General features: G+C 36.4%; 1 pseudogene; it reads left to right on the forward strand.

Moving 5' to 3' along the window:
- LOC112862746 (large ribosomal subunit protein eL13 pseudogene) overlaps positions 1 to 12218 on the forward strand; it is a 114120-nt pseudogene extending 101902 nt beyond the window's left edge.
- Positions 12219 to 26365: the final 14147 nt, after the last annotated feature.

Raw genomic sequence — 26365 nt, forward strand, 5'->3', positions numbered from 1 at the left:
GTAAATCGAAATGGCTGAGAGCTGTCTGAATCATTTTCCCTAGGTGAAATTTTGGACAAAAAGTGCAGGTTAACAGCACTTTCTTAGCAGCTTAGAAACATTTCCCACTAATATTGCCTCATAAAGCTTATAGTTTGTCAGTTGCCCAGTGAGTCATTTGATGGGCTATTTCAAGTAATTGTTTGTGTGGGTTTTTTTTTTTTCCCCATAGATTCTGATAGTACTGGTTTGTTATTTGGATCGTACTCTAAATTTGTCAAGGAAGTGAAAACAGAATGGTCAGTCCAATAAAGTTTTTCTCTGTGTGCTATGCTGGCTTAGGCATCCTTTATGAGAAGATTCAAATCTTCTTTAGGAAAATAGTATTTGCTTTGAGGTTCCCAGTTTCAACAGAATTTAAAGCAGGCTGATTTTACTGCTTGATCATCTAAATTATTTCCTTTAATCCCACCCTCATTAGATCATGACTTGAGCCAAAATCAAAAGCTGGATGCTTAAGCAACTGAGCCACCCAGGTGCCCCCAAAGCTACATTTTTTAAATGTAATACCCCCAGATTTTAAAAATACAGCATCCAAGGCAAATCAAAATCATGAACAACTATGAAGTTGTAGCAGTAACTGTTTTACCTTTTGCTTAAATGTAAAGAGCTCTATCTGGAGCATAAAATTCTGGCTGTTGGTAGCCATTGGTAAAAGAGCTGCTTCCAACATTTGGAAGAGAGTGGTAATAGTACATCCAGCACAGTTTTTCCTTCCATTATTCCTATATAGGAACTATCAGAAAACCAAGAGCGTTCGCATTATTAGTTTTCTGTGAGTCAGCTCTAGGTGTCAGCTGTTAGTCAAGGTTAGAAGAGTCATGGCATGTCTACACAACAGGTGAAGGGAGCAGAGATTCAGAGAGACCTCCTGTTGGAAGTGGGCCCAGGCTTGGCAGGCAGGTGCAGCAGAGTCCCTGAACCCTGTCCCAGGCTCCGAGGCTCCTCCCAGTAGCCCACCAGTCGGAGGGAGCGGATTTCCGCCCCTCCCTCGGCAGGGGTCCACGTGGCAGGTGCACTGCCACTACCTCCACGCAGGGCCTGGTCTGCCCCATCGCATGAGATACGGAGTGAGAGTGGAGCAGAACCTGAGCCGTTCCTCAGGTGGCCCTTGGAGGTTGTGGCAGAGCCTGCCTCCTGAATGACAGATCCTGTGGAGGATGTTATAACTGTAATCTCTTTAAAAAGAAAAAAAAAAAAGGCAGCAAAAGATAGTGTAGAGCTAAGTTAGAAGAGGTGAATCGGCTTACAGAAAGATGTTGAGTGTGATGAGAATTTAATAAGGCTTCTGCACAAGAAGCAAATGCTTAAGGGAGAGCCCATGACTATCTCTCCTGTTGGTCTGGTTAAAGCAGTTGTAGCTGAAATAGCTCTCATGCAAAGAGGAAGTCCTTTGGCTACTGAGTCTAACACTGGCTATAACAGCCAAGAGGTCTATGTTAACTATGTATTTTTGAATATGGGCACCCAAGGCATTTCCTTCTTTCTCTGTAGAAAGGAAAAAAACACACACACAAAAAAAACAAAAACAAGACTGATAATTAGGGTGCCCCAATAGGAGGGCTGAGAAGTCTTTTCAACTGGGCAAAAGCCATGTGAGTATTTTCTTCCCATTGTATGGTATCTGATTTGTCAGATTTTAGTAGAATATAACAGAATTGGGTTATAAAAGACAAATTTGGTATCCAGTTCTTATAAGATCCTGCAAGGCCTAAAAATTCTCCAAGGTATCTCTTCCTGGTTTTTGTCTGTGGGAAGCTTAAAATGCTCTGGAGGCTGTTGGGGTGCAAGAGGAGACCTTGGTCAGAGATCAAATGCCCCAGATATTTTAACTCATTGAGTATGGATGAAATGAAGTGTTTTTTTTTTTTTTTTTTTTGAGAGTTTGTGGTCTTTAGTTGCTAACAGTTTAACGAGGTGGATACTATGCTGTTTACATGCTTCATTGGAAGAAGAGCAAAAGTGAAGAGCATCAACATACTGTATAAGGATTAATTTTTTTGTGGGAAAGTGTCACCTGCCAAATCTGCATGAAGATTTGTGAAAAATAAGGACTGTCTGGGTAGTCTTATGGCATCACACTCCAAACATATTTTTGTCCTTCCCAAATGAAGGCAAGTAAAAACTGGCATTTATACTAAAGAAGGCATTACAGAAACCAAATTACAGTGAAAAACTTACTCTTTGTGGGAATGGAGTCTGGAGAGTGTGAAGGTTAGGGAGAATTGGGGGTCAGGGAATTGAATGTTATTGTTGGCTTTGGGTTCCTGGACAGACTTGCACCCTTGTCCATGAGGTTTCTTTGCAGAAAGGATGAATGCTTTACAAGGGCTGATAAAAGAGACTACAAGGTTTGGAGACTTGCATTCCTCTATAATTGGTTTTATTCCTGCAATAGCTTCAAGGTTTAAAGGATATTGCCTGATATTAGGAAGGGGTTTGCCTGGATCAACTTGAAACTTAACTGGGGATGCAGAATGGATCCACCTGATATCTATCCTAGGTTTTCCCCTAAGTCCTTTAGGAGCTTTTTCTAAGAAAGTTAAGCTCTCAGTGTCCTTACTAGCTGATTTAAGGCGAAAGAATATTAGAGGTTTTGAAAGGTTTCCAATGCTGACAGTTAAAAGAGGGGTTGAACTGATTTTAAGAATGATTTCTCTTTTGAGTTGCCTGGGTAGCTCAGTCAGTTAAGTGTCCGACTCTTGGTTCCCACTCAAGTCATGATCTCATGGTCATGAAATGGAGCCCCACATTGGGCCCTGTGCTGAGTGTGGAGCCTGCTTAACATTCTTTCTCTCTCCCTCTCTGTCTGCCCCTCCCCTGCTTGTTCTCTCTCTCTCTCTCTCTCTCTCTCTCTCAAAATAAATAAACATTTAAAAAAATAGAATGATTTCCTTTTTTTGGGAAAGGAAATGGCAATGTGGTATTTTTCTAAGAAGTCTCTCCCAAGTAGATTGACAGGAGCTAAGAGAACTAGTAAAAAGGAATGCCTATCCTGAAGAGGTGCCTAACTGAAAAGGTAAGGAAAGAGACTCATGAGCTGTTAAGGGTTTATTAGAAATTCCCAGCAATGGAATTTTTATCAGTACAGGATTGTTTGAGCATGAGCACAGAAGAGTTGCTCCAGTGTCAATTAAAATTGTAAGAACCTCATTTCTGATCATTAAGGAAGTTTCACCCAGATGATTAAGGTGCAAAATCAGAAAAACCTCTTGTGTTTCCTGGGAGTAGCCTCTGTCCATTAGAGGGCTTGAGGGCTTAGTGCTAGAAGATTGCCTTTGGTGTTTCTGTGTAAGACACTGTCTGGGTTTTTTACAAACCTGGGTGACTCAGTCGGTTAAGCATCCATCTCTTGATTTTAGCTCAGGTCATGATCTTATGGTTTTTTGTTGTTGTTGTTGTTGTTGTTTTTGTTTTTGTTTTTAACTTTGAGCCCTGCTTGGGTTTTGCACTGACAGCATAGAGCCTGCTTGAGATTCTTTCTCTCCCTCTTTCTCTGACCCTCCCCTGCTTGAGTGTGCTCTCTCTTTCTCAAAATAAATAAATAAACTTAAAAACATAAAAAAAACTAATTGAAGCTAATTATAGCATTCATAAACTAGTTTATTAAGATTTTGAGTACATGTCTGGATTTTTTTATTCCAATCTATGGCTTTAGGGAAGACATGGGGAATGGCTTCATGTAAAGCTTTAGCAATGCACCCAAGAGGTACCTTGTCCTATGGTAAGACCCACTGGAGATCATCTAATGACATTCAGCCTTTGGCAACCAATGTTAAACTTGACCCTGTCCAACAAATAGATGGATCAACTGATAAAGATCAAAGAAACCAGAGTGGTAGGTTTGGATGAAAATATTAAATTTGTCAGAAAACTGATGAGAGTCTTCAGAAACCCTTGGAAATCCTTGGCAATAGCTCTCAATTCAGCCTCTGTCTAGGGGAATATAAAATGTTCAGGAGTATAACTTTTAGGTCTAACCTTGAAAAGGTGCATTGGAACAGGACAGTGTGAAAAGGATAAAACAGGAAGATCTAGAGAGGTCTTGGGATATTGGGGGTAAAGAAGGAGTTTGGCCATAAGAGGGACAAAGAAAAGTAGAAGAGGGAGAGAGAGAGCAACCTGAAGCAGCGGAGGCTGAAGAGAAAAGTAATTCTGTAAAGCCTTATGATTCTTTTCAAACTGAGAATTTTTCTCTCTTAAGTTGGAAACAGTATTCTGAAAAGAGGCAATCAGTCTTGAGTTCATTTTAAAGTTTCCAAATACCAATTAAGCATCCTATTTGATTTGTCTGGTTTTAAACCTGTGGTTCTCAAGTCAAATTCTGTGAGTTCAAAAGAGCCCCAAAGTGACCACTGTAATTGCAACTGATCTTTGGAATTTTCAGTCCACTGGGATAAATATTTATAAGAAGAATCCTAGTTCTTAAACATGAAACCAACTGGACTTGCTGAGGGAGGAACCTCTTGAAGAAACTTAGAATAAGAAACCAGTTCAAGACGCTAGCATTTATTTGGGACCAAAGAATTGAAATTCAGGGTTCATAGATTTAGATAGATGCCCAAACAGTGTCCTGGTTATAGGAAGTGGACTCAGGATTTTTATAGACATAAAAAAAAAAGTTAGGTAAGTTGTTTTTAAGAAGAGTTCATTGTTCTGACAAGCAAGGCTAGATTTGTACATCACTGATTGGTCAGGCAAAGTGGTCCCCAGGTAAAAGTTCTTTTTATCAGTCTTTTCAAACAAGATTTTCTCATTCTTGCTGACTTCTTGGTATGTTGAAGTTTGGCCTGGTTCAAAGATTTAGGACACAGGATGTGCAAGGCAGTTCCTATGAAATAGCTATTCCAGGTCTATTTTTAAAAGTGCTGAAATTATGAAAAGACCCAAAATGTCCATCGACTGATGAATGGATAAAAAAAAAAAAAGTAGTGTGTGTGTTTATACACACACACACACACACACACACACACACACACACACAAATGGACTATTACTCAGCTATCAAAAAGAATGAAAGCGTGCCATTTGCAATGATATGGATGGTGCTAGGGTGTATTATTCTAAGCAAAATAAGTCAGAGAAAGACAAATACAAATGAAAAATATGATTTCATTCATATGTGGAATTTAAGAAACAAAACAGATGAACATAGGGGAAGGGGGAGAAAACAGAGGCAAACCAGAAAAACAAACAAACTCTTAGCTATAAAGAACAAACTGAGAGTTACTGAGAGGAGGTAGGTGAGGGGATGGGTTAAATAGGTGAGAGTATTAAAGAGGGCACTTGTTGTGATGAGCACCGGGTGCTGTATATATAAGTGATGAATCATTAAATTCTACACTTGAAACTAAAAGCAATAAATCAATAAATAGTAAAAATAAAAAATGGCTCTACTTATGTCATTTTTATAAGTATAAAGCAGGTCACTTAATTTAAATAAATTTAAGAAATGCTATTTAAATATAAGAACTTATTAGTAACTTATCTTTGAATATTGGAGAATAAAATTATTGAGCACTTTAATATACAAAGGAGGGGCAAATACTGGTTAGGGGCATAGCATGAGATATTTATTGCATTATTCTATTATTGTTTAATAAAATGTTTTATATTTATATTTTTAAGACCATATTCTACTCTATCTTTGCTGTTTTTGAACTTTTCCTCAATCATTTTTGGTGTAAGGTATTATACGCTAATATACTAGAAGAAAGGGCAAGTCTAATGTTTTTCTCCCAATAGTGTACTTTGTCAAAGTTTAATTTATTATTTAACATTTTTTATTATTCTAATTTCTAATTAATGGTGTATTAGTGTTTTTAGGTGAATCTCGTAGGTTCTTGATGTCATGGGTTCCTTTCTGTGTTATGTAAGGCATTGGATAGAGAGACACTCTCTAGGTGAACCAAATAAAAGTTAAAAGCTAAATATTTTGAAATGAAATTCAGAATGTAAAAAGTTAATCTAATTGATTTTGGATCCCAATCATGTTTATGCTCCTCAATTATGTAAATTAGATTAAATTTTTAAAAAATGCACATTGATATCATCTTTTCCCCTGTGGAACAGATGTCCTTACCATACAAAAACACTAATACTAAATATCAAGACTGTCCAATATGTCTACATAGCATCATAGCTTTAGGATATTTCTCATGATATGTAATACTTTTTACTATGTCAGGCCTTTTGGTATAGTGTTTATGATCACATGTTTCATTCAAACACAATTAGATTTGACATCTGTCCATGATGATGACTATCTGAGTGAATTGGATTTGCTCAGTTTACCATTTCCATGTAATGTGTTCATATTCTGCAATGGTCAGGTACCAATGCCTACACAAGGAAAATTAAATATTAAATAACATATGTATAAGACTTAAAGTTTATGACACATAGTAAATTTTGGTTGTTAAAACACCACAGTGTCTAAAATATGCTATAATCTTAGGGGTGCCTGGGTTGCTCAGTTGGTTAAGTGTCCAACTTTTGATTATGATTCGGGTCATGATCTCACAGTTTGTGAATTTGAGCCCTGTATCAGGCTCTGTGCTGATGGCTTGGTTCCTGCTTGGGATTCTCTCTCCCCTCTCTCTCTGTCCCTCCCCTGCACTCTCTCTCTCTCACTCAAAATTAATAAATAAACTTAAAAAATATGTTATAGTATTTTTAAACAATTTTTTAAATGTTTATTTTTGACATATATATAGAGAGAGTATGTGTGAGTGGGGAAGGGCAGAGATAAAGAGAGAATCATACAGAATCCAAAGCAGGCTCCAGACTCTGAGCTGTCAGCACAGAGCCTGATGTTAGGCTCGAACCCACAAACTGTGAGATCATGACCTGAGCCAAAGTTGGACACTCAACTGACTGAGCCACCCAGGCACCCCAACATATGCTATAACCTTAAAAGTTTCCTTAGATTTCCATTTTTTTATGTATTTAATGAGAATCATCTGTAAAGTGTTATTTTTATTGAAGTCTTTTAGAACTTTGGACAGTGTTACATATTCCTTATACATATCCCACAGAGAGTGTAATTTTACATATTTTTTCTTTTCTTTTTTTTTTCAATATATTAAATTTATTGTCAAATTGGTTTCCATACAACACCCAGTGCTCATTCCAACAGGGTATTGAGGAGGGCATATTTTTTCAATAATCTTTAGGAAAGAGATTGTAAGTATAGTAACTGTGCATCCCCCAAATCACAGAATAATCTTTCAGAGAAGAGTCTTGTGTCAGCAATTTTAATATAACATATATAGTCTCTTTTTTGAAGATACCAGCATTTTATTTTGTTTTTATTTTTATTTGTTTATATTTATTTATTTTTGAAAGACAGAAAGAGAGAGTGCTCAAGAGAGAGAACCCACAAACCACAAGATAATGACCTGAGCCGAAGTCGGTCACCTAACCAACTGAGCCACCCAGGCATCCCAAAGATACTAGGATTTTAAATGTTATCAGAGTTCTTGCTGTGAAGAAAACTTTTTTTTAGTTTTACTTATTTTGAGAAAGAGAGAGTGTATGTACACACACATGCACATATGCACACAGGCAAGCAAGGGAGGGGCAGAGAGAGAGGAAGAAGTAGAATCCTAAGCAGGCTGCATGCTCAGCCCAGAGCCAGAAATGGGGCTCGATCCCATGACCCTAAGATCATGACCTGAGCCAAAATCGAGCTGGTTGCTCGACTGAGAACCCAGGTGCCCCAAGAAAACTTTTTTAAAGCCAAATTGTCTCAAAATTATTTGCCCAACAAACTTTCTCCCATATTCTACTTTTGTGTGTGGGTGCATGATAGCAACTATAACTGTAATCATAGATAGAAGGGCTAAACCCACCCCTGATTACCTTGCTCCCCTACTCAAACCCTGCAATGTTTTCTCAAAACCACAGAGGAAAAATCATTCTTCCTATGGTTTGTAAAGAAACACGTGATTAAGCTCCTGGTCTTCTTTCTTTCTTCATCTTCAGATTTTGGTTGGCGTCATTCCACTGCAACCACATAGAGTACTTCTGTCCCGAGACTTTTCCCTTGTTGTTAGCAATATCTGAAATACACTTTTCTCAGATAATTGCAGCTTTATTCAGGGCTCCAAAATTGGCTTTACCATTCTATCTATAATGGCATTCCTGTAAAATGATCTTGTCCCTACCTTCTTATATTTTCTCCTAATATTGATCACCTAGTCCCTGAAAATTATACTCAATATTTATATAATTAGTTTCTGTCTCCCACCACATCAGAAACATAAGTTCTATGACAATAATCACTTAAAGCTCCTTTGTTTATTGTTACTATCCATCAGTATGTAAAATATGACCAATATACAGTAAAACTAAAATATTTATGAAATATTTAGCACTCAGCTCATCAGAATTCTGAACTTAAAAGTTATACCTGAAACAAATAAATCTGTTTAAAGTGACTTACATAAAATCAGTTTTGAGCTATCTATATTTTATCTCATCCCTGAATTAGGTGTGATTAAGTTAGTACTTCCAATATTGAATTTGAGGTAACAAAAATCTATCTTTTTGTAACTTGCATCCAGTGAGAAAGATGAAACTGAGAAAAGGGAGGAAAATACTATTTTTAAAGTTTATTTATTTGTTTTGAGAGAGAGAGAGACAGCAGAAGAGGGGGAGGGCCAGAGAGAGAGAGATCCCAAGCAGACTCTGCACTGACAGTATGGAGCCTGATGTGGGGCTGGAACTTATGAACTGTAAGATCATGACCTGAGCCAAAACTAAGTGTTGGACACTTAACCGACTGAGCCACCCAGGTGCCTCAAGGGAGGGAAATTATATATTGACTTATTCCTAAAATAACAAAGGAATAGAAAGAAAAATGTGAAGAACATTGGAGACACTATAGAACCCAAATGCATTTTTGTTTAAAGTGTTCAAAGATGGCTTTCGGTACTAATTAGTGGAAATTAAATATGAATTATTTGTGTTTGTATCTCTTCTCTTACTAGCAGTAGTTATTTTGGTAACACATGTAATTACATAGCTTTTTCTTATATTCCCATCCAAGACAACTCAGGATTATTAGGAAAAGCAGGGTTAGAAAACATAACACACTCTAAATTATTTCTTAAATCAATCAGATAATTAATGTTTTTTCCCCCTCCCACATACTATACTACAGTTGAAGTGTTTACTGTTAAGTGTAAGTTTCAAATGCTAACTGCACATCTGATGAGTCTAGAGATTTAAGCAGTTATTATAGAAAACTGACATGTTCTTATAAAAAGCAGAATTCAGTCTCTTACCCTCTATTTACTCAAAGGATAAGTTTTACAACTGTGTTATCACCACCAACCAAAGTTGATTTAAGAGACATGATGTCTTCTTCTTTTTCTTTTTAAGGCATGACTTCCATAATAATTGATGCAAGAGAGACCCCTAGCAGCATCTACACATGCTGAACTCTTAAATCAATGATATTGGCTTCATTCCCAAGTAACAGGTGTACCTACATTGATTAATCCTTTTTTGCCACCGAGAAAAGGAAATACGACATCAGGGGCATTCACCCTGACTTTTCCAAATATTCATGGTATGATGTAATATTTGCAAAAATATAGGTAGCACTTCACATTTTCACCCTGCACTGCCTAGCCAACCAAAATGGATGGAGTCATAGGTGGCAATAAAGCAGCAACAGGGATGCTAGTCAGGATGAAATAATACTTGGCTGGAAACCACAATATTGAAAACCAAAATCCCTGACCATTTGTCTATTCTAGTCACAGATTTGCAAAAGATATATGGTAAAAGGGTATACAAGACAAAATATTTCCTATTTTAAAAATTAATATATGATACCTCAAATTTATCAGCAACTTTGAGTAGCCACTGAGAATAGTTGGAAGAAATGGGTTCAGTGGTACCTTGACTATGGACTCTCTAGATGGACATGTGAAAGATAAAAATAACCCCACGGTGAGATACCAAAGGAGGAAGAAAGCAATGATAGTCACAGTAGAACCAGTCAAATCTATACCTCAAACCCCCTCTGGGATGAGGTTTCTTACTAAACAATAAAGGGCAGCCTAAGATCTTCTTATCATATTGTCCAACCAGGGACATTACAAAGAGAGACAAGAGGATAATATATTTCCACATTTTCAGTGGTCCAATGTTTACCACTCACTTGAGCTGACTTGCATTTGCAGCAAAGGATGAAAGGGAGAAGAAAGCTTACTCTCTTTAGAAGCCAAAATTTTTCCTACCTTTTGTTCTTTATTTTTAACCTACTGGGCTTAGAAGTCAGACTGTTTTCAGCCAGAAATATTATATCTGTGAAGGAAAAAACTCAACACAGTACAGTATCAGAAGTATCTTACCAAACCTTCCTGCATTTTTTATTCTTATTAATCTAATATTCATATTCACCCAGAACAATGGCATATACATTTTAGCCACAGAGGCCTCTTAAATGGAACATAAGAGGACAATTAAGTTGACTTTAAGAACACATATGTTACAGAATGAAATTTTAATCTTCTAGATCCCATCTAGAAGTGCCAACACATTTTCTATCCAAACTCATTCGATGAGGGTTACACAGTGGACACTATATAATAGCGTGGTGCCAATAAGGAGGGCTTCAAATTTGTCCCTACCTCATAAACTTTGACAGTGGGAACCTCTCACATTTTCAAGTGAACCTATTGATTCCACAGTGAAATTAATGTTCCACAATAATATAAAAGCATCTGACCCACTCAGTTTTCTTATTCTGCTTTGTGAAAGCCAGAGAGGTTTCCCTCAGTGCCTATTTGGAGTTTCAATTAGCAGGCCCATCATCCTCTCTAGTGCTTGTTCCCATTCACTCCTTCACCACTGAATAACCCCAACTCCAATTTTCTTTTAGGGGCAAGAAGAGACATAAGAATATAACACCAGCTCTCTATGAAAAAAAAAAAAATTAGAACAACAAAACAATTTCAAAATCATAGGTGACAGTTGCTTAGAATATTCACACTAATTTCTTCTTAAAATATAATTTTTCAGCAAATCAATGTTTCTAGAATCCAAAACAATTCAATCTAGAATCATATAGAGAATTACACTGTATCAAGCTTTACTAATAATTTTAAAGATCAAGTAATCTGGAGGCCAGACAAAGCAGGGAGAAAAATCATCCCATGTGACTCTTCTGTGGGCCCTTCCTTTTTCACATCATACACATGATTTCTGCTCCAGAATAATAGGAGAGGTTTTAATAAGAGGTTCACAGGTTACTCCATACAGCAAGATGTTATGAAACATCTATGTCCTATACCCCAGAGAGTTGCAAAGTTTATGTAACATTACCTGTAAATTATATGTATTTTACTTATGCAATTCTAATCCAGGGACATTAAGAGTACTGCATAGATAACGACTAGTATCATTCATCTATTTCCCCAATCAATTATCATATATACAAGGAAATTACACTCGGTCACCTGATTTTTTTTTCCTTCCTCCAGAGTGTCCCCTCATTAATTAATCATGGAAGAAATTGATCACACGGACAGGACCAGGCCTGGGCTCTGGTGGGGAGCAAGCCACTGCATCTAGCTAGACCCTGGGCCCTGACTAGCTCCTCTCTTCTGTGCCCCCAGGACCATAGGCAGCAGCCGTGGCACTGGCCAGAATGGCATGATCCTGAAGCCCCACTTCCACAAGAGCTTGCAGCAAGTATGTGGCCACATGGTTCAACCAGCTGGCATGGACGTTCTGCAGACACAAGGCCTGGCAAGCCAGAGCAAGCCCCATCACCCGCATCCCCTGTTTGGACCTGTCCGGACCCACCTGGCCCATCATGAGGTGCCCTATGAGGAAGTAGCACAACAAAGTATGAGCTGGCTGGGGTTTCAGCTTGGAAGAGTTAGGTTTGCTGGCATTGACAAGAAGGTGGCATGAGCTATTGGGATCTCAGTGGATCGAAGAAAGCAGACAACTACACAGAGTCCCTGCAGGCTAATGTTCAGTGGCTGAAGGAGTACTGCTCCAAGCTCATCTTCTTCTCTAGGATGCCCTCTGCCCCCAAGAGGGAAAACAGCTCTGCTGAAAAACTCAAATTGGTTACCCAGCTGACAGGACTAGTCAAGCCCACAGGGAATGTCTATAAGAAGAAGAAAGCACAGGATGTTAAAAAGAAAAAATAAAGTGCCGGGGTGCCTGGGTGGCTCAGTCGGTTAAGCGTCCGACTTCAGCTCAGGTCATGATCTCGCGGTCCTTGTGTTCGAGCCCCACATCGGGCTCTGTGCTGACAGCTCAGAGCCTGGAGACTGCTTCAGATTCTGTGTCTCCCTCTATGCCCCTCCCTTGCTTGTTCCCTCTCTCTCTCTCTCTCAAAAATGAATACACATTAAAAAAAAGAAAAAAGACAGTGCCATTGCAACTTATGATTAGTAAAAAGAGAAATTGATCATAGGCTGGCTGTTATAACTTTTTCCTGCCTAGTCTACCATCTAACCTAGGTCAATAACTCCTTATCACATTTAAAAAATTTTTTAAATGTTTATTTATTTTTGAGAGAAGGTGGGTGGAAGAGAGAGAACAAGAAGGGGAGGGGCAGAGAAAGAGGGAGACACAGAATCCTGAGCAGGCTCCAGCTCTGAGCTGTCAGCACAGCCCGACACGGAGCTCGAACCCACAAGCTGTGAGATCATGACTTGAGCTGGAGTTGGATGCTTAACCAACAAAACCACCCAGGCACCCCTCCCCCTATCAGGTTTTAAAAGATATTGAACAACATTTTTGGCAATAATATATCATAATGAACATGGCTACTAAATCCAAGATGACCATCAGAATCTGAACAATCCAGTGGGAATAGGAACTATCTATAATGCATGATATTTAATTATACTGCCAGGTATTTATGTACCCAAAGGATACATAAATTCAAATTTATGTACATGATTTGTACCTTTGGGTATATGATTTGAAGGGATATATGCACTCTGATGTTTATAGCAACATTATGAACAATAGCCAAATTATGGAAAAAGCCCAAATGTCAATTGACTGATGAATATATAAAGAAGTGGCATATATTACTCAGCTATCAAAAAGAATGAAATCTTGCCATTTGCAATGATGTAGATGGAGCTAGAGAATATTATGCTAAGCAAGATAACTCAGAGAAGACCAATACCATATGATTTCACTCAAATGTGGAATTTAAGAAACAAAACAGAAGAACATATGAGAAGGGGGAAGAGAAGACCACTAGAGACTTTTAATGATAGAGAACAAACTGAAGGTTGTTGAAGGGAAGTGGGTAAAAGATGGCCTAGATGGGTAATAGGTATTAAGGAGGGCACTTGTTGTGATGAGCACTGGGTGTTGTATGTAAGTGATGAATCGCTAAATCTTACACCTGCAACTAGTATCACTAGATGTTAATTAACTATAGAATCTAAATAAAAACTTGGAAGAAAAATTAAAAAAAAAATTTTTTTAACGTTTATTTATTTTTGAGACAGAGAGAGACAGAGCATGAATGGGGGAGGGGCAGAGAGAGAGGGAGACACAGAATCCGAAGCAGGCTCCAGGCTCTGAGCCATCAGCCCAGAGCCCGACGTGGGGCTCGAACTCACGGACCGCGAGATCGTGACCTGAGCTGAAGTCGGACACTTAACCGACTGAGCCACCCAGGCGCCCCAAAAAGTTTTTAAAAAATAAGCATGGTATTAAGACCATATAACTCCATAGGCCTTTTGATATTTTTTGACCAGCTCTTTTACTCTTTTTCCTCTATCATTCACACTTATTTGAATTTATTTATAGGCGTTGATGGAGACACTTATTTTCATCTATAATTTTCTACAGCCAAGTTCACATTTCCTAGTTGATCCGTATCCATAGGTATTTCTACACAGGTATAAAATCAGAACTTCATATAAACTGCTACTAAGTTTCTAAAAATATTTTCTTATCCTGTGGATCATCATTGAAAGAGTCAGATTTTTATTTAATTCTATCAGTGTGCATGCAAATCCTTTGATACACTATGTAACTGAGGCAGAGAGATTAGATGTTGGATATAGCACATTTCAGTTAAAATTGCAATGCTGTTTCTGCTCAATAGTCACACTTTCCAAGCACCATACATTTCCATTACCCACAAGGATATTACAAGTCACTCTTCACTACATTTGGGGCTCCATCTGGTTTGTGGATGTAACCATATATCACATATCATAGTACAAATTTTTATAGACACTGGGTTTCCAAGCACAAAGTCCTATGAAGTACATAAGACTAAGTAGTTCTAACCTTTCCCTGTATAGTTTATATATATGTCAATAAAATAACAATAGTATTAAATTATTATGTCTCTGTAATCATCAAAAAGGTATCTACCAAATAACTGAAATGTGGAGGGGAGAGGAGTAAAGAATGAATTCAAAATTAAGTGACCATTGGCTTACTATAGACCGCTATATTCAAAAGATGTTATATATAATCCAAATGGTTACCACAAATAAAAAAAAAATAATAGGTTTTCAAAAAATAAAGAGGAGGAATCCAATTATATCGTAAAAGAAAATTAGCAAGCCATGAAAGAGAGAAAGAGAAGAAAGGATCAGAGAAAAACTACAAAAACAACCACAAAACAAGTAACAAATGGCAATAAATACATATGTATCAATAATTCCTTTTAATGTAAATGGACTAAATGCTCCAATCAAAAGACATAGGGTAATAGAATGGATTAAAAAAAAAACAAGGCCCATCTATATGTTGCCTTTAAGAGACTCATTTCAGACCTAAAGGCACCTGAAGATTGAAAGTGAGGAGATGGAGAAATATTTATCATATAAATGGAGGTCAAAACAAGGATGGAGTAGCAATACTTACATCAGACAAAATATACTAAAACAAAGTCTATAAAAAGAGACAAATAACACTATGTAATAATAAAGGGGACAACCCAGCAAGAAAATCTGACAAGTATAAAAGTACGTAAAACAGTTAATAACAAACATAAAGGAACTAAATTATAACAATACAATAATAGTAGGGGACTTTAATACCAGACTTCCATCAAATAGACAGATCTTTCAAATAGAAAATCAACAAGGAAACAGTGGCTTTGAATGACACCCTGGACCAGATGGATTTAATAGGTATATGCAGAACATTCCATCCTAAAATTTCAAAATACGCATTCTTTTCAAGTGCACAAGGAACATTCTCCAGAATAGATCACATACAAGCCTCAACAAATTCAAAAAGCTCAAAGTAATAGCATGCATCATTTCTGACCACACTATGAAACTAGAAATCAACCACAAGAAAAATGTGGAAAGACCACACAAAAACATAGAAGTTAATCAACATGCTACTAAACAATGAATGTGTCAACCAAGAAATCAAAAAGTACATGGAAACAAATGAAAATGAAAACACAATGGTCCAAAACATTTAGTATGTAGCAAAAGCTGTTCTAAGAGGGAAGTTTATAGCAATACAGGCTTACATCAAGAAGCAAGAAAAATCTCAATTAAACAACCTAACCTAAAGGAGTTAGAAAAAGAACAAACAAAACCTAAAACCAGTAGAAGGAAGGAAATAATAATGATTGGAACAGAAACAGAAATAGGGGGCCTGGGTGGCTCAGTTGGTTAAGTGTCCAACTTCAGCTCAGGTCATGATCTCGCAGTCCATGAATTTGACCCCTGCATTTGGCCCTCTGCTGACAATAGCTCAGAGCCTGGAGACTGCTTCAAATTCCGTGTGTGTGTGTGTGTGTTTCTCTGCCCCTCCCCTGCTCACACTCTGTCTCAGTAGTGCAGTAGCACTGTCTCTCAAAAATGAATAAACATCTAAAAAAAATAAATAGAGAATCTCTGAGACCTGCTCAAGTTTTATCTAAGGGCAAGGGAAGATGGTCCTCATCACATGGATTCTTAAATGGAAAATGAAAGACAAAATTTTATTTCATTTAGAGCACATCAAGAGGAGCTTGCTTGTTCAACAGTTTGGTTTATATACAGGTATATATACATTCAATCGTATATATACACTAAATTCTCCTAAAAGAGACCTTATTAATATATAAATATAATAAAAACAAAAGCACTGTGTATTAATCATCTATATACTGGTTTAAATGTTGTCCTTGTAATAACAAAAATCTTTCACAAGTGTTATAGGTGTATGTAATTAGAAGATCATTTCCTATTTTCTGCCCGTTGAGAACACATTACATATAATTGGATGTAAGTTGACATATTTATCAAGCACATTTTTTAGTTTAGTGTTAATTAATTCATTTCATAGAAGGAGAAAGTGAAACATAATATGAATGAACTGTTTATCTATAATACTTCAAGAGTAATAGGCATAAAGTCAAGAAAACCAAATTTCAGGCCATAATCTTAATGAGTAGATAAAGATGTATCAGCATGATCCAGGAACCTCTGGGCATCCAGCAAATTGGCCGTATGCTAATTTCATTCTCAAAACCATTTCCAGAAGCTAAAATGTAGCTGGACTGGGAAATACTTGTGCTGTGCTCCTGTAAGCCTGGTATATCCATGTTTTTGAAACATTTGGAGACAGAGTGAAGCAGACCCAGGAGGAATTTCTACAACTCCCAGTAAACAGGAAATCCCATTTTATAAATTACAGATTATCAAGGCTGGTTGCTAATCTTTAGGGTCCCTTTTTTTCTGACTTCATGCAGCTCATTTATGAAAACCCACAGAAGTGTTATAGAATATACTATGTGTAATCCCCAAACACATTATTATTTTTAATAATTGATATTTATATAGAGCCTCAAACTATATGCTTTCGAAAACACATTTGCCTTTGATTATCCCAACAATTTTCTTTATTTTTTTAAACATTTATTTATTTTTGAGAGAGAGAGAGAGTGAGAGAGAGAGAGAGAGTGAGCAGGGGAGGGGCACAGAGAGAGGGAGACCCAGAATCTGAAGCAAGCTCCAGGCTCTGAGTTGTCAGCACAGAGCCTGATGCTGGTTTTGAACTCATGAACTGTGAGAGCATGAGATAATGACCTGAGCCAAAGTTGGACACTTAACTGACTGAGCCACCCAGGCACCCCGTAACAATTTTCTTTAGAGAATAATTTGTTATTCACATTTTGTATAGAAAGAAGTAGACATAAAGAAGTTTTGTGATTGGGTCAAGATACTTTCATTCATATAACAAACACTGTGCAATTCTTAAATGCAAAACAAAGAAGATATAAGAGAATTAAAAAACAAACTTTCCTTGTCATTAAGTAGCCACGATAAATATGCAAAGATCTACTATAAAAGACTAATATAAGTGTCAATAGGAGAGGTCAACAAAATGGTGCAGAATTCAGAGGATGATGTAAGAGGCTATGAAAGCCTTCTTATAGAAGAAGATTTTAGAGTTAGATTTCAAAAGAATGCAGAATTTTACAGAGAAATAGAATGAGGAAAGGAAGGACATTTCAGGAAGAGGCAGTAGCACTATCCACTCTCAAAAGCATGAAGCCCATTTTATGTCCCTAGAAAAACAGATATGCTCGTATACTAGGAGCCTAGATCTTCTAGCTTGGCTCCTGTTCATTCTTCCCACAACTCCAAGCTTTTTCTGAGCATGAGGAGGTTTCTCTAGACTGCAAGTGACTGAGGACTGAAAATGAATTAAGTTCAGTCCCCTGGAGTTTAATTAGGGTCCCTTGGGGTGTCTTTGGAAAAGTCTTAGAAATGTCTCGACATTAAGATTCAATCTGGAGGCACACCACTGGGCCTGGAATATTACATCCCAAGGTCATCTGTCAATCATTTTCCATCTCCTGGTAACTGACTACAGAGGAAGAATGTAACTGGATGCCCATGGGGGGGGGGGGGCACCTTCTGAAACTTCATTGTTGATAAGTATCTAATTTTTTGATGGTAATAAAGAGAAAAGACAATCAGACCACGGGGAAAGCCAGAACTGCGAGTGTCTGAATAGGATGATAAACTCTTCTACTGGTATGAGTACTGTACGAGAATTGTTAATATTCAGTTCTCTAATATCAGGGTTTTAAAAATATTCTTCTGGGGCGCCTGGGTGGCACAGTCGGTTAAGCGTCCGACTTCAACCAGGTCACGATCTCATGGTCCGTGAGTTCGAGCCCCGCGTCAGGCTCTAGGCTGATGGCTCGGAGCCTGGAGCCTGGAGCCTGTTTCCGATTCTGTGTCTCCCTCTCTCTCTGCCCCTCCCCCGTTCATGCTCTGTCTCTCTCTGTCCCAAAAATAAATAAAAAACGTTGAAAAAATTTAAAAAAATAAAAATATTCTTCTCCCTCCCCATATCTCCTTAGCCTCACCACCATATATCTTAAAGAACCATCACTGCAGTTACTTTCTTTTATAAGAAAATAGATTTAGAAATTTTGCTCTCTAGAATATATACTTGAATTCGCTTTTTCTTTTCTTTTTTGCGAAAGTCATTTCCTACTGCTTTTAAAGCTTTGATTTTTTAATGATTTTTATGAAAATCATGAAAAAAGAACAAATGTAAAACTGTGTGTCTCCTTTTCAGACTTAACTTCAATGTACGAAAGCTTATGTTGCTCCAGTTTTGTGCAAGAAATAGAATATTTTTAGTAAAATAGTAAAGGTTGAAATAAGGCAGTCTCATTTTATTTCTGCAAATATTATAAGATATACCAATAGAGCTAAAAACTGATATTTCATCATGCTTGTTTTATCTCTTCCATTTAAGGAAATAAGTTTTATTCCTTGTACAGTGAATTGTATATTCTTTTTTCTTTTGTTCTCCATTTCCTTTCTTCTTCGAACATTTTCATAAATAATTTTTACCATGTTTTTATTTGATCACTAGGATATGATTTTGAATTTGCTGGCTATTGTATCTAAAAAATGAACACTTTATTTAGAGCCATGAAATATAAGATTAAAATATATATATATATATTTTATTATATTTATATATATTATATATATAATTATATATTATATATAATTATATATATAATATATATAATATATAAATATATATATATTATATATTATAATATATAATAATATTATATATTATTATATATTTTAAAATATATAATATATATATATTCCTATATATATATATATATATATAGGAATCATTCAAATGACTATATAATTGAAACATTGATGAGATTAGAACCATTTAATTTTCAAAATACTCTCTTTTTAAAGCCAATTTTTTCATTATTTTAATTTGAAATCAAATGAGTCTTTAGGCACATGTATATAATACTTACAACATAAGTAACATCTGTTGCCACACACTAAATTTCTTTCAAAGGGCCTAAGAATTAAAATAAATAAAATGAATCAAATTTACATAAGAAAAAAACCAATTTTTCTATGGGGTTAACTTTTATACTATATGAGGGAGGAATTTCATTCAGTTGATATTAAGACAAACTCAGAAACAGTGGTTTCAACTGTGTTAAAATAGAAGTTGATTATTTCTCATAAACAAAAAAGCCCAAAAGTAGACAGTCATATTTCTTAAGCTCTGCTATGTTTGTGGTCTGACCTTCATTCTCATTATCACATAAAGGTTGCCAGATATCTGAACATCATATCTCTGTTTCAAGCTAGATGAAGAAGAAGAATAAAGGATTAAAAAGATGTATGTAAGATAAATTTTCCCCTTTAAAAAGCTACTCCAGAATCCGATCCAACTACTTCTGCTTCTATCTAATGATTTAGAATCGCTCCATTAAACCACAGATAATTATAAGGAAAACTGGGAAATGTATTGCTTTTATTTAGGCACATTTCATCCTTAATGAAATTGGATAGATAGAACTAATGTTTCATCTCTCACATATTCTATACTTGCCCCTAAGTTGATAATTTAGCAGTGAGTTTTACAATGTGGGAAGAATGTTGGCTTGAATTGCAACTCCAGAAGGACACTCAATAGGAATAAAATCAAGTACTTATATAATATCTTATGAGCTTCATAGGAGAAAAATGATTAAGAATTTGGAATTTGGATCAGGCTGACCTAGATTTTGTTCTTGATAATATCACTTATAAACTATATAACCTTGACCAGTTATGTAATTTGCCATCCCGGTTTCTTCATCTGTAATATGTGATAATAATTTTGCTAGGTTTTATAAGCATTTTGTAAGTTAAACCATGAAAATGCCAGCATAGTGCCTGGCATAGAAGAAGCACTAAATACAGCTTAGCTATTATAACAATATGATTAAGAAATTTGCAAATAATAACTGAACTATGAAAAATTATAGGAATGGTACCCTTCTCAAAAACATAAATTCCTGCTTCAGGAATATTTACAGGATTGTTCTCATACTATTTTTCTACTATAGTTCCACAAGTTTTGTGGATTTGCATAAGGCACTCTATTAAAATGGCAGTTAAAGGGCACTTTATTTAATAGTTGAAAATGGCATGTGTGTGGGTTAAATATTTTTTGTATTTGGCATTTTAGCTACTTTGAATACTAGTGATGATGTTTGAAAATGAAGGCTTGAGTGCTATACTTTCTGATCTACTTTAAATTAGAGCAAAATAAAAATCTATTTCACATTTCCCCTCTCTATAACAGAAGCAGGTTGGAACACGTGTATGTGATGCAACCAATTTTTGTTTAATACTTGAATAGAGAATAATTACTAAATGATGCCTACACATGCCTTTATTAAATATGCCAGGTACAAAGAATGGCACCTAGGTGGCTCAATCAGTTAAGCATCCGACTTGATTCGGCTCAGGTCATGATCGCACAGTCATGGGATTGAGCTTCTCATTGGCCTGCACATTGACAGCATGAAGCCTGCTTGAGATTCTCTTTCCCCCTCTCTCTCTGCCCTTCCCCCACTCGTTCTCTCTTTCTCTCTCACTCTCTCTCAATATATATAACAAACATTTAAAATATATAAAAAAAGAATGTGTCCAGAATATGAAAGTGAGTAGGATTCTGCCATCTATTCTTGTGAAAGTCCTTCTTGATCCTGGAACACCTTTTTGTTACCTCTTTTGAAAAAAACACAGAAAAGTTCCTATGTCAGTAGTTACATGGGATCATGATATCTAGGGAGATTCCATTTAACCAAGGTTAAAGATGGACTGTAGAAATAAAGATTTCACTCCTTTGTTTCCATATGTTGAACTCAGTATCACTAAAAATGAGACAGTCAGGAATAAAAATTAGAAATCTGCATCTGTCACTCACTTTGAACAAATATCTAAAAATTACCTGTATCCAAGTCCCAATGTATGGGGATAATAGTGTGTAAGCTTTCTGACACAAAAAGTTGCTGTGATTATAAACAAGAAAATTAAGATATTTGTCATTTGGACATCCTGTAGCTTTCAGCATCACTATGCATGTCATTAGTCTATGAATATCATTAGCAAGACCAGAACTATAGCTATAAACACCAGTTCAGTATATTGACAAAACAAAGTAAAAAAAAAAAAAGGGGGGGGCATGGTATATAGTGGGGACAGAAATAATAACCAGTCTTTTTCCACAGGAAAGTACATAATCATTCCATGTGACATAAAAAAATAAGAAAATGAGAAGCTTTTACTCCTATAATATGCATTTCAAATTCTAATTTTCATATCATATTAATACATATTTTTACATCTTTCACTTTAGGCACCTTTGCTGATGAAGAAAACTCATTTCAAAAGTTAAGAACTTGAGTTTTCCTTTTCATAAATCAAAGTTGCAAATAGTTATAATATCATAAAAAAGCATTAAACTGGTAAACGGATTTTACTAGAGTTTATACACCTCACTGAAGAATAATAAGACTGATATTTCAGGGCATTTATTTGAAAAAGTGCACTTGCAGAGACTTTCTGTTGAATGTGATAAATTTCAGATGCACAAACCTTACAATAGAAATTCTGATACTTTTGCCTGTTCGTGATATAACCATTTTTATAAATGTCACAGTTATTTATACTGTAAATACCCTTTTTTATTCATTTACTGACAAAATAATTCCTATCCCAAAGCAGAGATATTCTTAAAGTTACTTTAGAATCTATCATGTACTGGTTATAACCGATAATTGAATAAGCTATGTTTTAAAACGATGTATTTGTAAATTTGTTGGCATTTCATTAAACTAACAGTTGATTTCCTCTTTCTTAAACAATGTCATTGCCTTTCCTTGCCAGGCTGCAGCCTTTCTCTTTTCTGTCCTAAATTTATTCACAACGTTTACCTCTAAATTACCACTTTCTTTGATTTTATGTTCTATTTCCAATTTTTAGCTTTCACAGTCCTGAGTGGTCACACTTCCTTAGTGGGGACATGGCTTTTCTTTCTGTGTCAGGCTGTTTTACCTAACTCCTCACCATCTATCCTTTCCTCTCTGAGCTATGAAACTCCACTTGTGTGCACCTTGGAATCAGCTGCTACCTCAATAGGACTTTCTCTCTTTCCCAGGAAGGCTCAACTACAGATGCTTCTTCATAAGGGACTTCTAGCCCTCTTACTTAACCTAATTTTCTTTAGGGTATCAATTGCTTATATATGCAGACTTGAATATCATTTTGTATCCTTGTCTTTTTCCTTTTTAAATTTTTTTAAATGTTTATTTAGACAGAGAAAGAGAGACAGAGTATGAGCAGGGGAGGGGCAGAGAGAGAGGGAGACACAGAATTCCAAACAGGCTCCAGGCTCTGAGCTATCAGCACAGAGCCCGACGCAGGGCTCGAACTCAGACCGCTAGATCATGACCTGAGCCAAAGTCAGATGCTCAACCGACTGAGCCACCCAGGCGCCCCCGTCTTTTTCTTCAATAATTTTCAAAACAAAAATATTCCTTGAATAAGGTCTTTTCATCTGTTTTGAATGATTTGGATAGGTAATTCAGAAATAATTTTAAATCATTTGAAAGAAAAACTTAAATTGACGTTAAACACATTAAAAGAGTTAATTAAGTACAGGTGCATCTTATATTATAAGCAAGGGATCCTTGAAGAAATTAACTGCTTCTCCTGGAAGAGATAAATATGGATGACCTATGACATATTTACAGATACTCGATTAATTTTAAGAAGTTAGGTGTTAGGGCACGTTGGTGGCTCAGTTGGTTAAGTGCCCGACTCTTGATTTGGGCTCAGGTCATGATCTCACAGTTGTGAGACTGAACCCCAAGTCGGCTGCTGGCTGAACACGGAGACCTCTTGGGACTTTCTTTCTCCCTCTCTCTCTGCCTATCCTTCGCTCAGGCTTCCTCTGTCTCTCAAAATAAATAAATAAACATTAAAAAAAAGTTAAGTATTGATCATAATAAGGAAATAGTATAAACCATGACTACTATTGTGTAATTTAAATTTGGTGAGAGTAGAACTTAAGTGTTTTCACACACATGCACAAAAAGATAAATATGTGAAGTGAGGAATGTGTGAATTAACTAGATGGGTAGAATAGTTTCACAATGTATATGTATATCAAATCACCATAATGTGCACTTTAAATATCTCACAAATTTATTTGCCAATTATACCTCCATAAAGATGAAAAAATTCAATAATGAAACATTTAAAATTCAATTAATTTGCCTTTTCAAATTAAAGTATCTGTACTTGCTTCAAATAATTTATTGTTTTTCCCAGAGACTCTTTTATTAGTATATTTTATTTCTCTACCTTTTGCTTAGAAGTTAGAACAGGCTGGTGGCATGATTATGCATATGCATTATGTAAAAACAACCCAAAGGTAAAAAATAATAATGTACCAAGAAGAAAAACACATGTCAGAGCTACCTAAGGTCATGAAATGTAAACTATGATAAATTCAAGAATTGTTTATCACATGTCAAAATAGTAAATCTCTATGAGAAAAGCTTCAGTGAGATTGTAAAGAATGTTGAAAGATTCCAAGGAATCAGTAAAAAACCTCTCAGAAAGGCAACGTTCTAGAATAAAACACGGCTAACAAACACTGCCTCTAAACTTTAGCAATATTTAAAGAAGGGATATAAATATTTCAGTCAAGTTCTTTTTCTATGGTTTTATGCATGTTAAGAAGGCATTGTATAATAATTCGATTTCAATCATTTATATTTTTCCCAATTATTATTTTTAAATCCATGTTTTCCTGATAAAGAGATTTCTACTACTCTAGAATGTCCTTAATAAAATTCCATATTTATAGGGAGAATATAAAAGTTCATTTTAGAAAATGTCTTGAATTATTTAAAACAGGCCCCAGAAGAGATAAGGCACAAGATATCTTTTATAATCTCACATTTGGCTTTGAAGGTTATCTGTTTTTTGTTTTTTGTTTTTTTTTTTTTTGACAAAAAGGCTGTCTTTTATTTTGCTTGAACGCATGTATTTGTTTGGTTTCTCCTGTCTCAACTTTTAGTCCCTACTTTCTTTTTTTTTTTTTTTTTAATATATGAAATTTATTGTCAAATTGGTTTCCATACAACACCCAGTGCTCATCCCAAAAGGTGCCCTCCTCAATACCCATCACCCACCCTCTCCTCCCTCCCACCCCCCATCAACCCTTAGTTTGTTCTCAGTTCTCAACAGTCTCTTATGCTTTGGCTCTCTCCCACTCTAACCTCTTTTTTTTTTTTTCCTTCCCCTCCCCCATGGGTTCCTGTTAAGTTTCTCAGGATCCACATAAGAGTGAAACCATATGGTATCTGTCTTTCTCTGTATGGCTTATTTCACTTAGCATCACACTCTCCAGTTCCATCCACGTTGCTACAAAAGGCCATATTTCATTTTTTCTCATTGCCACATAGTATTCCATTGTGTATATAAACCACAATTTCTTTATCCATTCATCAGTTGATAGACATTTAGACTCTTTCCATAATTTGGCTATTGTTGAGAGTGCTGCTATGAACATTGGGGTACAAGTGCCCCTATGCATCAGTACTCCTGTGTCCCTTGGATAAATTCCTAGCAGTGCTATTGCTGGGTCATAGGGTAGGTCTATTTTTAATTTTCTGAGGAACCTCCACACTGCTTTCCAGAGCGGCTGCACCAATTTGCATTCCCACCAACAGTGCAAGAGGGTTCCCGTTTCTCCACATCCTCTCCAGCATCTATAGTCTCCTGATTTGTTCATTTTGGCCACTCTGACTGGCGTGAGGTGATACCTGAGTGTGGTTTTGATTTGTATTTCCCTGATAAGGAGCGACGCTGAACGTCTTTTCATGTGCCTGTTGGCCATCCGGATGTCTTCTTTAGAGAAGTGTCTATTCATGTTTTCTGCCCATTTCTTCACTGGGTTATTTGCTTTTCGGGTGTGGAGTTTGGTGAGCTCTTTATAGATTTTGGATACTAGCCCTTTGTCCGATATGTCATTGGCAAATATCTTTTCCCATTCCGTTGGTTGCCTTTTAGTTTTGTTGGTTGTTTCCTTTGCTGTGCAGAAGCTTTTTATCTTCATAAGGTCCCAGTAATTCACTTTTGCTTGTAATTCCCTTGCCTTTGGGGATGTGTCGAGTAAGAGATTGCTACGGCTGAGGTCAGAGAGGTCTTTTCCTGCTTTCTCCTCTAAGGTTTGGATGGTTTCCTGTCTCACATTCAGGTCCTTTATCCATTTTGAGTTTATTTTTGTGCATGGTGTGAGAAAGTGGTCTAGTTTCAACCTTCTGCATGTTGCTGTCCAGTTCTCCCAGCACCATTTGTTAAAGAGACTGTCTTTTTTCCATTGGATGTTCTTTCCTGCTTTGTCAAAGATGAGTTGGCCATACGTTTGTGGGTCTAGTTCTGGGGTTTCTATTCTATTCCATTGGTCTAGGTGTCTGTTTTTGTGCCAATACCATGCTGTCTTGATGATGACAGCTTTGTAGTAGAGGCTAAAGTCTGGGATTGTGATGCCTCCTGCTTTGGTCTTCTTCTTCAAAATTACTTTGGCTATTCGGGGCCTTTTGTGGTTCCATATGAATTTTAGGATTGCTTGTTCTAGTTTCCAGAAGAATGCTGGTGCAATTTTGATTGGGATTGCATTGAATGTGTAGATAGCTTTGGGTAGTATTGACATTTTGACAATATTTATTCTTCCAATCCATGAGCAGGGAATGTCTTTCCATTTCTTTAAATCTTCTTCAATTACCTTCATAAGCTTTCTATAGTTTACAGCATACAGATCCTTTACATCTTTGGTTAGATTTATTCCTAGGTATTTTATGCTTCTTGGTGCAATTGTGAATGGGATCAGTTTCTTAATTTGTCTTTCTGTTGCTTCATTATTAGTGTATAAGAATGCAACTGATTTCTGTACATTGATTTTGTATCCTGCAACTTTGCTGAATTCATGTATCAGTTCTAGCAGA

Source organism: Puma concolor, chromosome B2 (genome assembly GCF_028749965.1).
Source record: "Puma concolor isolate L17-30 chromosome B2, mPumCon1.1.hap2, whole genome shotgun sequence".
NCBI lineage: Eukaryota > Metazoa > Chordata > Mammalia > Carnivora > Felidae > Puma > Puma concolor.